We start from the raw sequence: 15,963 nt of genomic DNA on the forward strand, positions 1-15,963 counted from the left end.
ATGCAAATACCTCTTATTGACATGTACATACATATTATGTACTTATGTATATTTCATATACCATCATTTATTTACATATAAAGTATACGTTCATTTATGTGCATATGTGTGTAATGAAAAACTTCATGAATTACTTTCAGAACTTTATTAAAATTAATTCGCGTCGCGCGCATGCACAAAACCTTGGTTCACAACGCAGGCGCAGAAATAAACGCACTGCGTATTTATCCTCCCCATGTGACCGGCATCAATTCTCGGCGCCAATTTTTTTTTTTTTTAAATGTGTTTTTTTTTAATGTAATCGTAAAAAATTTTTAATAAATTTTATGTATCCGCTTATCATTTCAAAAGTAACAAAATGGTAAAAAAATAAGCAGTCGAAGAAATAAATGCACCGCCTATTTTTCCTCGCCACATGTTAGACTCGAGTTCAATTCCCGGCGCAAACTTTTTCTTATACATTTTTTTTTTTAAATCGTTTTTTTTTAATGTAATTGAAAAAAAAATTATGTAATAAATTTTACGTATTCGCTTATTATTTCAAAAATACGAAAATAGTAAAAATTTAATTAGTTTAATGTATTTATCCTCCCCACGTGACTCGCCATCAATTCTCGGTGGAATTTTTTTTTTTTCGTTTTTAATTTTTATTTTTTTAATGTAATCGTAAAAAAATTTGTAATAAATTTTATGTATCCGCTTATCATTTCAAAAGTAACAAAATGGTCAAAAAATAAGCAGTCGAAGAAATAAACGCACCGCCTATTTTTCCACGCCACATGTTAGACTCGAGTTCAATTCCCGGTGCAAACTTTTTTTTATAAATTTTATTTTTTAAAATCGTTTTTTTTTTTTTAATGTAATTGAAAAAAAAAAATTATGTAATAAATTTTACGTATTCGCTTATTATTTCAAAAATACGAAAATAGTACAAATTTAATTGGTTTAATGTCGAGGTGAGAAATGTGTTGTGTGTTGAGGTGAAAGATGTGTGGTGTTTCTAATGTTTGTGTGTTGAGGTGAAAGATGTGTGGTGTTTCTAATTTTTGTGTGGGCAAAAGTCAGTGAGGTGTCTATAAACTCGGTGTGCTAAATGACCTTATTACAAATCTTTCAGATCTCAATTGTACTAAAAAAAGCTTACAGTAACATTTGCACCTTCTCATTGCATTAACATTCTCTGGTAGAACAGTTTTCGCTGGTCGCTACTACTGTTGTTGGTAATATTTAATATATATATACTGTGTTGTTGACAGTGTAATAGATTGGTGATGAGCTGGTCGTTACTACTGGTAACATATATGCATATGTATATATATACAAACAATAATATTAATTGCAGGAATATGTATGTAATTGACAGTATAGTAGAACAGCTTTCACTGGTCGCTATTACTGCTAACACATACATATACTTATATATATATATAACATATCACGCTATTTTCTTTAAGGTTTCTTTTAGTGTACTTAAGAGTTTTGTACCCACGTACCCCCTTTATAAAGTAATAAAATAAATCACATCAAACGTTTTTTTATTGCTACTACTATTTAAAACTTCTTTCATTACTATTCATGCGCGAGAATTTTTATAAAATACACACAGTATTCTTCGGCTTAATTTAATTAATTAATCTAGATTTTTTTAAAGACGACCAGTGGAACGGGCGGGTTAGCTAGTTATTTATAATTGCACCATAACCAACACACAAAATTTGGTTGGTTCATATTAAAAAAAATGAATAAATAAACAAAAACAACCAATATGCGTGACAATTTTTTCTGTGATACAAAGTTATTAAAATAAGTATTCTCTCCAGATAACGAACGAGCATATAATTTTGTTCTTTCGTCTCTCTTTTAGTGTTGCAGTTTTCCATTTTTTATTTAATTATTATTTATTCATGTTGTACATAAGATTATTGCCTTTTAAACACATCTTATTTTATGCAATGATATGAATGGATAATCATATACAATAGTTTTACTTAAAAATAGAGTGACTTATCGTCCCCTTAGTATTAAAATAGCCTATAAATTTTTTGATGTTCTGAGAAAATGAGTTTCAAACTTTTTGTCGAAAGTAGCTCTCACTCAAATCTCGTTATGTCTGTAAATATTTATTATTTTTTGACTGACGTTTTGACCCACTTTGTGGAACTAGAATTTGACAAAATTTTGACCACATATAAAATCGACGATGGAGAATCCAAAAATTCAATAAAAAAATAATAGCCTATGAGCACATAGGCTATTATTATACTAAGGGGACGTTACATAACATAAATTTTTTTTTTCTTTATAATTGGCGCTTACACCATTTTTGAGTGTTTGGCCGAGCTCCCTCCTACTTGTGCTGTGTGGCTTGATGTTGTTCCACAAATGGGGGGACTCAGTTTTAAGCCGAGTCTGAACGACAGATATATTTTATGAGGACCTTTTTCATGACAGAAATATACTAGGAGGCTTGTCATTATCGGCCAGAGGACGAAAAAACTTTCTATCAATTTGTATGTTTAATGCACGGAGACACGAACCTACGTACTTCCGGACCTATTCGGCTACAGAGGCCAAATTGTTTTATTAAAAAACTATAAATTAAAAAGGAAGTTAGTTTGAAGCAATAAAAAGGCAAGACTTGGCAAAGTATATTGCTTAAACTTAACTAAGCGAACATTAAAACATTAAATAGCAAAGATAAGATTACTGATAATTTAAATTTAGATATTTAAAAATATAAACACCTCTAATTTATAGAAAGCGGCATTGATTTCCATATTTTGGAAGCGCAAAAAACAATATTCTAGAGAAAACAGTGCAATTGTGTTATGGTACAATAAAGTTACAGATTCTAACTGATTGCGCAAAGGCTACTTTTTTTTTGCGGTTTTTTTTCTGGATCAATTTATGCAAAAATAAAAGGTTACCATATTTTAAGATACAGGCTGCAGTTACATATTTTACAGCTATATTGGAAAATGTGATCAAACTAACGTTTGGAAAAAGGGATCTGGTACAATTTTCGCTCCCATGTGCAGTCTTGTTGACCATAAAAAGCGGAACTATAAAAATTCTCACCTAGCACTACCTTGTATTTAAATAGGACGAGATACATATATAAGTACATACCTTTGGTTTCCGTAACATTCAAGTTCATATTATTTAGCCTTGTTCAAACAAATACAGAATTAAAATCTTCATTATCAATCTTCAGAAAGACCCATTGAGTGAGAGAGGTAAATTTGGGTACCATACGCAAACAAATACAATACAGTTCACAATGAAATTGGATTTAGTACAGACCTCTGTGATACTTCCGAGTGGATTTTCCTTAGCTCAAAACTTATTGTAGCAAGAACTTTTTACGAACGACTACTAAGGTACTTTTTGATTAATTTTACCGCACCGTCAGATAATCCAAGATGTTTTTCTAGTTTAAGTGAATAAGGGAGGATGGTTCCATATGCAGAAGTCTACGCAAATGGGGAAAGTTACTGATCGCCATTCACTTGGGGGTGGTTAGGACGATTCTTCTACATATTGTTCAAGCAGCTCACAACTTCGGGAGCGAGCCAATGAAAACACGAACAATGTAAACTTCCTATACTGGTGACGACCATTGCGAGCGAACCAAGAATTACGATTTGAGGGCATGCACCTGGAATATCCGTTCCCTTAATTGGGAAAGGGCCTCTGCCCGACTGTTTGATGTACTCGCGAAAACAAAGGTTGGCATCACTGCCATTACGGTTCCAGAGATGTGATGGACGGGGCAAGGCAAAAAAAACATAAAAACTTGTGACTACAAATTCGGTGGTGGGTTTGTTGTAGGAGAGAGACTTCGTCGCCAAGTACTGTCGTGCACTACGGTGGACGAGCGTCTCGCAATAATCCGCATAAAGCGATATTTTTTAACATCTCGCCCATTTGCGCCCACGCCCCGACGGAAGGGAAGGACGATGCGACCAAAGATTCCCTCTATGAGCGCTTCGAACGTTTTTATGAGCACTGTCCCGCCACGACATAAAAATCGTGCTTGGCCACTTCAACGCCAGGGTGGGCAAGGAGGGAATTTTAGCCGGCACAACGAAACATTCGGTAACAGACAGAGGCTGATCGACTTCGCCGGGGCTCGAAACATGGTAGTCTGCAGCATAAGAAGATACGACATCGAAAAGCTGCAATCACAACGACAGCCAGAAGAATCGCCACTCGACTCCCATTCCTGCTCTCAGAGAGTACTGCACAACAATACGGCATGCAAGAGCAATGGAGGAACATTTCTCGTTCTCTACGTACGGCTGCCTAAGAAGAATTCAGATTACGACGAACCTGAGAAAACAATTCGTACGAGAAGGAATGTCATGCTGCGGCAGAAAGAAAAGATGCGGCCTACAGAGCGACGGTGCGATCTGGGGCTACCGAGAGCTAAGGAAGGAAGAGAGACGTATTATCAGAAAGAAAAAACAAAAGACCGAAATACGTGAGTGCGAGGAGCTTCAGATGCTAGCCAATAGGAACAACGCCCGAAAATTCTACCAGAGAGTTCGGTGGCATTCAGAAAGTTTTAAGACCAGGGTGTTTCCCTGTAGGTGAGAATAGCGATAACGCGGCTAAAGAACAACAAAGCCGCGGGCTCCGACGGACTACCGGCGGAACTATTCAAAACTTGGGCCCAGGAGCTGGTAAGTTGCATGCAACGGCTTGTATCCAAAATATGGTCGGAGAGAGAGAGCGCCTATGAGCTCGTTTCAAAACTTGGCAGCATTCACACATTATGGGATTTTGAACAGCTGATAGGCGAAATGGCAGGCTGCCAGAGAAAACGCCCCAAAAATAACTAACGCGATTGAAATGTTTATTTATTTATTTACAGACGTGAAATAATAATACATTTATTCTTACACGTAAAAAAGGAGCACTGGCTGCCAGGACCTTCGGCTCGCTGATGTAAAAGTAACAGATAGTTAGCTTAAAGGTTTTACATGTCACAGGATACTAGAAAACTTAATTAAGTAAAACTATGGTAAAAATATAGTAACTAGAGGAGCAAAAATCAAATCAATTTTTTCAATCCTGATTTTACTAGAAATTCTGACATTTATGATATATTTTCTGAAGAAGTAGTTCTTAACAGTGTAGAAGATACTTTTCCTGATTTATTCAAAATGTGGGCAGTCGTCGAGTAGGTGGCAAGACCGTTAAAGATGGTGAGTGACAGTGTTGGCAGCATGGAGGGCTGGAACCATTGAAAACGTATGAATGTGTGGCGATTGTGTGCCCTACACGAAGGCTGACAAATGATTTGATATCGTTGCAACTGCAATTTAATGGGTAGTTTGGTTTTATCCTGTTTGGATTATTTACGATATAATGATGGGTAGAGGATCCCCAATTGACCATTTGTGCATTACAGTGCCTCTGATGCATAAATTTGTGTACGTCTTTTTTCGAAATATAGTCGAAAGATATTAGTGGTTCTTTCCCAGCGAGTTTAGCCCGTTCATCCGCTAGATTGCTCCCTCTTATACCTGCATGGCCTGGAACCCACATAAGTTTTATGCGGTCGCTATTTTTTAATAACTTGCTCCGGATACAGGAGATGATGTGTGTCTTGTTCATTGTGTTCATTAACGAGTAAATAACTGATTTGCTATCCGTACAAATTACTGCTTTCGGTAAAGAGTTTTCAGCGAAGGTAATACCATGAAGGATCGCTGCAGCTTCGGCTGTATAAACGGAGACATAGCTAGGGAGGATGCCGGCCGTGATTGTTTCTCCTTTCAAGTTGACGACTGCAAACGAGGTGTTTGTATCAGTTTTTGATCCATCAGTGAAAATTAAGCTCAATTCGGGACGTAGAGGAGTTGTGACGTTGGTAGACAGTAGCATTGATGTGATTTTTACCATATTTCGCTAGGTTTAGTATAAAATTAGGCTCTTACTTCAACCATGGGGATGCACAGTGCAATTGTCGATTTGCGACGTGGGGCCTTACTTCTTTGAAGATCGCCTACCACTGCTACATATAAAGCCCTGTTGTAGCAAAGAAATAGCTTAGGTATACAGGTAAGTTTCTGCGTATTCGTCGTGAATCTCTCTTCAATTGTGGGGAGGCCGGCTTTCGTCAGTATACATTTTGTTGGGGATTTAGGCATAGCACGGATGCTTCTGCTTACAGCCGTGTGGTAAGCTGAGTAAATTAGTTTTAGATGGTTTTTCGCACAGTTACCATAAATGGGAAGGCCATAGTCTATATTCGATAATATGAGTGCCCTGGTTACATTTATTAGCGTTGAAGAGTTAATTAAACAGTGCTAAGACGACAAATATTTGATAATATTAAGCCTAGCAGCCAGTTGTTTTCCTAAATATGTACAATGTTCTTTTGTCAAAAATTATGCCCAAAAACTTTAAGTTAACACTATTTACAATTTGCATGTTATTATAACTTAAACTAAAGTAATTACATTTATGTTTCCGACAAATATGGAAGTTTTTGCATTTATTAATAGATACGTTGGCACCCGATGATTCGGGCCAAGTGTTTAAGTCAGATAGTATATTAATGAAATCTTGTTTGAGGATGTTTAGGTCATTAATTTGAGAACACAATAGTAAATCGTCAGCGTAGCATATGTAAGAAATATTTTTATATTTATTAATTATTTGGCTAATTTCATTGAAAGCAGTTATAAATAAAACAACAGAGACTGGAGAGCCCTGGGGGATGCCGTTGTGCAGAACAAAAAAGTCTGAAAAGGTATTATTTACTTTGGACACAAATCTGCGATTAGTGAGAAAGGTCTGTATAATTTTAAGTATTTTACCGCTAAGGTTCCATTTTTCCAACTGCCGTAAGACAATATGGCCTCCGACACAGTCGAAGGCGTTCTCGAAGTCTTTGCATAGAACCGAGAGGTGGTTTCTATGGGAAAGAGCAGTAGAAGCGTAGTTTTTGATTAAGATCAAGGCCCTGACCTTTGAAAGCTACTTGCTGTGGACTTATGTAGTTGTTGTTCAAAGCATACTATGAAATGCGCTTGGCTATTATCTTTTCGAATAGTTTGCCAAAACAGCTAAGTAGAGCGATGGATCTGAACCCTGAAACTTCCGTTGCAGTATTTCCTCGCTTTAGAATGGGAATAATAACTGTATTTCTCCACGCTCTCTAGGCACAAAGGTAAATGTTGAAGCATGGGGTATGATATTCTGTCGGGCCCAGGGGTTTTGCCAGACAGAAAAGATAAAGTGTAATCTCGCAGCCAGTGATATTTGATATTGTGTAAGAACTGTTATTGGAATTTTTTAAGTATTTGTGTTTGTATTCGGACCAATAAGATGCAAAGTAGTTTGATAATTCTTTGGCGTTGAAGATGGGTCTATTGGGGTTATTTATGGCAATTGGGGTGGATTGTGGGTAAATACCAGACAGCCTTTTAATGTCAGACCAAGCCTTTTTTGGATTTGTTTTGTAATGGATAGATTCGGTAAATTTATGTAAATATTCCCTTTTAGATTGCTTTGATTTCATTTGAAATAGAGCATTTGCCTTTTTATACAGCATAAGTTAATAGTTGGAGGATGGTTCCATGTGTAGAAGTCCACGCAAGTGGGGAAAGTTACTGAACGCCATTCACTTGGGAGTGGCCAGGACGATTCTTCTACATATGGTTCAAGCAGCTCACAACGGCCGGGATTAGCCCACGTATCCTCTGGGTAGCTTCCGAACACCCGTTCGGGAGTGAGCTAACGTGAGAAGGCGAAGCATTCCAGGATAGCTGGTTGTGCGCTGGGTTTGGGACCCGTCACTTTAAAATCCCCCCCCCCAATGAAAAGAATTAACAAGCCTCGGATGAGAACTGCTTTTACTGATGACGACCCCTGCAAACGAAATAAGGAATATGATTTGAGGGCATGCACCTGGAATGTCCGGTCCTTTAATGGGGAAGGCGCCTCTGCCCGGCTGGTTGATGTCCTCGTGAGAGTAAAGGCTGACATCACTGCCATCCAAGAGATGCGATGGACGGGGCAAGGTAAGAAAACCATAGGACCTTGCGACGTCTACTACAGCTGCCATGTAAAGGAGCGCAAATTCGGTGTCGGATTTGTTGTGGGAGAGAGACTTCGTCGCCAAGTACTGTCGTTCACTCCGGTGGACGAGCGTCTCGCAATAATCCGCATCAAAGCGCGATTTTTTAACATCTCGCTAATTTGCGCCCACGCCCCGACGGAAGAGAAGGACTATGCGACCAAAGATTCCTTCTATGAGCGCTTGGAACGTTCCTATGAGCGCTGCCCCCGCCACGACATAAAAATCGTGCTTGGCGACTTCAACGCCCGGGTGAGCAAGGAGGGAATTTTTGGTCCCACAGTCGGAAAATTCAGCCTGCACAATGAAACATCCGGTAACGGACAGAGGCTGATCGACTTCGCCGGGGCCCGAAACATGGTAGTCTGCAGCACCAGATTCCAGCATAAAAAGATACACCAAGCTACCTGGCTGTCTCCTGATCGAAAAACGCGAAACCAGATCGATCATGTTGTGATAGATGGAAGACACGCTTCTAGTGTATTAGATGTACGCACGATCCGAGGACCCAACATCGACTCGGATCATTACCTAGTTGCAGCCAAGCTGCGCACCCGCCTCTGTGCAGCAAAAAACGTACATCTACCTACGCAAAGAATGTTCGACATCGAAAAGCTGCAATCACAACAGACAGCCAGAAGATTCGCCACTCGACTCTCACTCCTGCTCTCGGAGAGCACTGCCCAACAAACCGGCATGCACGAACAATGGAGCAACATTTCTCGTTCTCTACGTACCGCCGCCGAAGAAGAAATCGGATTCCGGCGAGCCCGAAAAAACAATTGGTACGACGAGGAATGTCATGCTGCCGCAGAAAGAAAGGATGCCGCCTATAGAGCCACGCTGCGATCGGGCGCAACGCGAGCCATGTGGGATCGCTACCGAGAGCTGAAAAAGGAAGAGAGACGTATTATCCGACAGAAGAAACGAGAGGCCGAAATACGTGAGTGCGAAGAGCTTGAGATGCTGGCCAATAGGAACAACGCCCGAAAATTTTACCAGAAAGTTCGGCGGCTTACAGAAGGTTTTAAGACCGGGGCGTTGTCCTGTAAGAACAAAGACGGTGATCTGGTGACTGACGTACAGAGCAATCTTAAATTATGGAGGAAACACTTCTCGAACCTGTTAAACGGTGACCGCTGCGCATGTCATAGAGAATGTGAAGATCCCGATACCCCAATTGTTGACGACGGAATTGTCGTTCCGTTACCCGACCATGACGAGGTGAGAATAGCAATATCACGGCTAAAGAACAACAAAGCCGCGGGCGCCGACGGACTACCGGCTGAGCTATTCAAACAGGGCGGCGAGGAGCTGGTAAGGTGCATGCATCAGCTCCTATGCAGAATATGGTCGGATGAAAGCATGCCTGCCGATTGGAATTTAAGTGTGCTCTGCCCAATCCATAAGAAGGGCGATCCTGCAATTTGTGCCAATTACCGCGGGATTAGTCTTCTAAATATCGCCTATAAGGTTCTAGCGAGCGTATTGTGTGAAAGGCTGAATCCCACCGTCAAAGAAATGATTGGACCTTATCAGTGTGGCTTCAGACCTGGAAAGTCTACCATCGACCAAATATTCACAATACGCCAAATCTGGGAAAAGACCCATGAAAGGAGAATCGACACACACCATCTTTTCGTCAACTTGAAAGCTACATTCGACAGTACGGGAAGGAGTTACCTGTATGCCGCGATGTCTGAATTTGGTATCCCCGCAAAACTAATACGGCTATGTAAGATGACGTTGCTCAACACCAGCAGCGCCGTCAGAATTGGGAAGGACCTCTCCGAGCCGTTTGATACCAAACGTGGTTTCAGACAGGGTGACTCACTGTCGTGTGACTTCTTTAACCTGATGTTGGAGAGCATCGTACGAGCCGCAGAACTTAATCGCTCAGGCACAATTTTTTATAAGAGCGTACAATTGCTGGCGTATGCCGATGATATTGACATCATCGGCCTTAACAACCGCGCTGTTAGTTCTGCCTTCTCCAAACTGGATAAAGAGGCAAAACGAATGGGTTTGGTGGTGAACGAGGACAAAACGAAGTACCTCCTGTCTTCAAACAAACAGTCGGCGCACTCGCGTATCGGCACCCACGTCACTGTTGTAAAATACTTCGTATATTTAGGAACCAGCATTAACACCGATAACAATGTCAGCCTTGAAATTCAACGTAGAATCTCTCTTGCCAACAAGTGCTACTTTGGACTAAGTAGGCAATTGAGCAGTAAAGTCCTCTCTCGTCGAACAAAACTAACACTCTACAAGACTCTCATCATGCCCGTCCTAACGTATGGCGCAGAAGCTTGGACGATGACAATATCCGATGAAGCGACGCTTGGAGTGTTCGAGAGAAAGATTCTGAGTAAGATTTTTGGACCTTTGCACGTTGGCAACGGCGAATATTTATTTAATTTATTTTAATTTTTATTTAATTTAATTCAATTAATAGTCTAAAAAATACAGAATTTCTTACAGACTATGAAAAAAGATTAATGCTAAATCATTAATCAAAGTAAAATTAAACTTATAATTAACTAGCTTCAATTGTAATGAGTAAAAGAAAAATATAAACTTTCTTATAACTTAAAGAGGAGGATTATTCATTTTAGTAAGACAAGAACATACAAAGTTTCTTACAGACTACATAGAACTAAGAGTATTTATATTATACATAAATAGAAATAATTAACAAAATCAAAGCTTAGAAAACTAAATTAACAAAATATACTTGGTAATTATTTAGAATTCTTACAAAGGAAAAAATTTTTTAATTGGGATTTAAATACATGTTTCGCCCTGGAAAAGTCTAGATCCGAAAGGGAGGCGAGATAGTTAATGTCAGACAGCGTTCTAACAAGAGGCGCTTTGGAACTATATAATGTCCTCCTAACGCCAACATGAAAAATTTTGACACGGCGAAAGTTCCTGCAGGGAACATTAAAATGTATTCTTTCTAGAAGAAACGGGCAGTCAATTAGTCCATTAACGAGATCGAAGATAAAAGAAACTGCCATGAATGTACCTCTGTCACTTAATGGACAGAGACTAATCAAACGACAGCGTGAGACGTAAGACGGTTTGGGGTCTGAGAAATTGAGTGAATGTAGCGCGAAACGCACAAAAATTTTTTGAACCCTCTCCACTCGATTTATATGAACTGCATGATAAGGTCTCCAAATAAAAGAGGCATAATCTAATTTGGACCGCACAAACGCAGAGTATAAAATCTTAAGAGTATATGGATCAGTGAAGTGCGATCAGTGACGTCTAACAACTGCGAGCATAGCAAGAGAATTGGAAACGGCATAATTTAGGTGCGTGATAAAATAAAGCTTTGAATCAAAGAACACCCCTAAGTCTTTTATCACATCAGACGAAGCAAGATATGTATGATTGATATGATAAGAGGTGCTGAGGGGGTTTTGAAGCTTAGAAAATGTGATTTTATGACATTTTTCAATGTTATATTAAGAAATAGACAATTAATAAGGCATCAGGAAAATAAATTATTCAACTCAGACTGTAGGGCGGCTGAATTACTAGAATTTCTTATTTCAGCGTACACTTTTAGATCATCAGCATAGAGAAGAAAATTAGCGAAGGAAAAACATGAATGAATATCATTAATAAACAAAATAAATAACAAAGGTCCTAATATACTACCCTGAGGTACCCCAGAGGTGGCAGTGTAGTGTTTCGAAGAAACACCATCGATAACTACAGTGCAGCATCTCTTTATTAAATAGGACCGAATCCAATCGAGGAAAGTTTAATGAAAACCAAGACAAGCCAATTTAGTTACTGAAATTGTATGGGTATTTGGAAACCATTCTGAAAGCCTGCGTGGCAATCATCAGAAAAAACGGATAAGTTGGATAGGGTAGACCTTGCAACTACAAAACCATGCGGACGTGGACTAATTAGACGTTTAACACTAAAATATAACTTGTCTTTAACAACGCTTTCAAAGAGTTTAGATACAGCAGATAATTTGGAAATTGGTCTGTAATTTGCAATATTGCTTTTATTACCGCTTTTAAAAATAGGAGTGGCCAAAGTCAGCTTCCAGTCATCGATAAATATTCCTTCGGCCAAGGATTTGTTAAAAATCAGTTTAAGAGGTTGAACTAAAGAGCGACAATTTTTAAACAAAGTTACAGAAAGCCCATGTACATCCGAATGGGCCGAGTTTTTAATCTTTAACAATCCCTCAATGACATCATCATCAGATAGAACAAGCGAACCAAAGTCAACTGAAGAAGACACTTTACCCAAGAAATTATGGCGAATGGCTGCCAAATGTTCTTCCTGAATATCTTCATCAGACACGAAGTTAGATGAAAAGAAATCAGCAAATAAATTCGCTGCATCGCTGACAGAGCAGGCAGTTACGTCTCTATAAAAAACCGAATTAGGAATAGAAGAGGCCTTTTTAATCGATTTAATATATCGCCAAAAATTCTTCGGATTACTTTTTATATTAAGCTCAAATTTGTGAATGAATTCCTTATACAAAGACTTATTTAAAGTACGAAACTTATTCCTGTGGAGGATAAAAAAATCATAATAGCGGGTTTCGTTAGTTAACTTGAACTTCTTAAAATACTTATTTCTTAAATTTTTATGATGTTTAAGTTCTTTCGTGCACCAAGGAATCTTATAATTTACACGCTTAAAAATTGGAACATGTTGAGAGCATATATCAAGGACTAAAGTTTTAAATACCTCAAAGGACTCAGCAACTTCAATATTGCCTAGAGATACTTCCCAATCAATTTCACGTAAGGCATTATCGAGAGTTTGGAAATCACAATTGGCAAAGTTAAAGGAAGGATGAGCACTATCGGGCCTGGATTCAAAAAATTCTAAAAATTCCAAGTCAAACTTTAAAGGAATATGGTGAACGTTGATCGGCGATATAGAAGAAAAAGGCTGTGATAGAACAGAACTAATGTTGTCGCTTATAAAAATCAAATCTAGTAAACGACTCATACTATTAGTTAACCCATTAATCTGAGTTAGACCCATGCCCAGTAAATTATCAATAAAAAAGATTCAGTAGGACTATTGACGTTTGAAGGCGTTAGATATACGTTATTGTCTAAATATACCCAATTTATATTGCTTAAATTAAAATCCCCTAGGACACATAATTAGTTATTCCCAATAACATCTTGAAGGGCTAATATGTTGTTCACATGCGACTTATACAAGTACTCATTACTTAAGGGTGGAATATAAGGCACACAAATATAAAGACAACTATGCGCACCACGTATTCGCACGCATAGCTGGTCTAATACAGTATCAGTCTCATGTAATTGAATGAGTGATGCGCGACGATTACAGCGAACTGCAATCATTACACCGCCTCCTCTGCTACATCCAGTTTTAACAGCATCTCTGTCTTTACGAAAAAGAACGTAAATGTTCGGATCGAAAAATTCAGCATCAAAAAAGTTTGCGTTGAGCCAAGTCTCGGTTATAACCACCACATCATACTCACAACATGAACTAAGCAATCGTACTTCATCTGACTTACTTCTTAGTCCGGACGCATTTTCATAATAAATTTTTAATCGATTATTAGGCTTAACTAATTCTGCGGCGGTTGATTTACTTGCTTGGTAAGGTACAGTTCCTAAGCAGTCACTTCTTTGTTTACTCGCTCTTGAAAAAACTTGAAAGGGCGTACTTTTACGCCAGCTGGCCAGAGCTCTGAATTTAGTAAGCTGTCATAATGATTTGAGAAGACCCCTAGTTTAAAGTTCACTCGCTTTAGAGAATCAACAGCCACATCCTTCTTTACAAGGCTATAACAAGATATCATTTCGGAACTAATAGATGAATGCTTAGATACGTAGGCGATAATATTATTTGCAGTTACAGATGGCTTAAATGAAGATAAGTGTAACCATTTCATTCTATGCGCAACATTTAGTTCATCATTTGAGCTCGACCCAACAACGATTCTACGAGTAAGCGCTTTCACTTTTGGCTTATTCGAATGAGCGGACGCAGAGTTAGCAGCAGAAGCAGAGGCATCCGCAGCACAGGCATTTTGTTCGGGATGTAAAGTTGATTTAGCTACGTCGGCGTAGGATGCAGTCACAGCCGCAGCAGAATCCACCACCGTTGCTGAACACGACACTTTGTTGGAATTGCGTTGCTCGATTGGCTGAGCTGTTTGTAAGAGCTGATTTGATTTATTTCCCTCTTCAACAGCTGGGAGAGGATTTAATTGAAGAGAAGGCGAAGCAGTAGATGGCAAATTAACGGCAGACTTAGGAGATAATTGTTTTGATGCACTTTTCACATTTTTATTAGCACACTTGCAAGAGCATGCAATGCGTCGGAGTTCTTTAACTTCTTTTGTGAGCGTGGAAATAGCAGATAACACATCTTCGGCGTGTGATTTGCGCATAGCTTTAATCTCGGAATGCATATGTTCCGTTTTTTCAACTAAGAGCTGCTTTTCTGATTGTAAAATATTTAGCATTGTCACCGCACTCTTGTATTCAATTTTAAGAGCTGAAATTTCATTTAGCACTGTTAACAAAGAGACTTGCTGGTTATTGTCATTTACATTTTGATTTGGCTGTTTAGTCGGCAACGGTTGTTGTTTTGCGATATTAACATTTTGATTTTGTGTATTAGATAAACACGAACTTTTTGTATTGTTTATTATGCACTCAGTTGGGGAAGGGCATAGGGGAGGGGAGCGAATAGACGCCCGACGAGTAGCTTGACAGTCCTTGCACAAATATTTATTGTTAGAGCTAAGTAAAAACTCTAAATCGCTTTGCAAAATCCCAACACAACCTAAATGGAAAAATTCGCCGCACTTAGCGCATTGAACTTTGGCATTAACTTTGTTGCGATCAACTCTCTGCCCACAAACACACGGCATTTTACAGCAAATACGCAAAATACGCTTTTTGTTTTAATAAAAGAGTCACTGTCTCTATAACATTTGTGTATTAATTATATTAGGAATATTTTAAACGAAGTATATTACACAATAAGAATATAATGCACGGAGCTAAATGAAAACACGTCTATACCGACCAACAGCCTTTCATATGTGCCGTATCGTAGACGATGGAACGATGAGCTGTATGAGCTTTACGACGACATAGACATAGCGCAGCGAATAAAGATCCAGCGGCTTCGTTGGCTGGGTCATGTCGTCCGAATGGATACAAACGCTCCGGCTTTGAAAGTATTCGATGCGGTACCAGCTGGTGGTAGCAGAGGAAGAGGAAGGCCTCCTCTGCGTTGGAAAGATCAGGTGGAGAAGGACTTGGCTTCACTTGGTGTGTCCAATTGGCGCCGGTTAGCACGAGAAAGAAACGACTGGCGCGCTTTGTTAATCTCGGCCAAAATCGCGTAAGCGGTTATCGCGCCAATTAAGAAGAAGAAGATTATAGTTAGATCTTATTCGCCTATATTCTGTCCAGTAGAAACGTTTTTTGTTTCTTAATTTAGCTAGCTCAGCAGACCAGTACGGCACCGTTTTTGAAAAGTTTTTATTAGTGGATTGTGGGATAGATAGGTGAGCTGAGGTGCTAATTACTTTTGTAACTGTGAAAACTTCTTTGTTAATATTATCGGAGCCCGGCAGATTATTGCGTAAACTGCTAGCAACAAGTTGAAACTTTTCCCATCTCGCTCTGTCTGTTAAAAAATTTGGTTTGGGTTTGGTTTTGTAAATAGGAGGAGTGGAGAATACACTAAGGATAGGAAAGTGGTACCTACCATGTAGGTGGGTAAGTTTAGGGGCAATATTGGTAGAACAGATTGTCAGGTCTACAGTGGTAAAAGTTTTGTGTGTGGAAAAGTGTGTCGGTTTTTTATCGTTC

The sequence above is a fragment of the Anastrepha obliqua genome, chromosome 6 (assembly GCF_027943255.1).
Source record: "Anastrepha obliqua isolate idAnaObli1 chromosome 6, idAnaObli1_1.0, whole genome shotgun sequence".
Taxonomy (NCBI): domain Eukaryota; kingdom Metazoa; phylum Arthropoda; class Insecta; order Diptera; family Tephritidae; genus Anastrepha; species Anastrepha obliqua.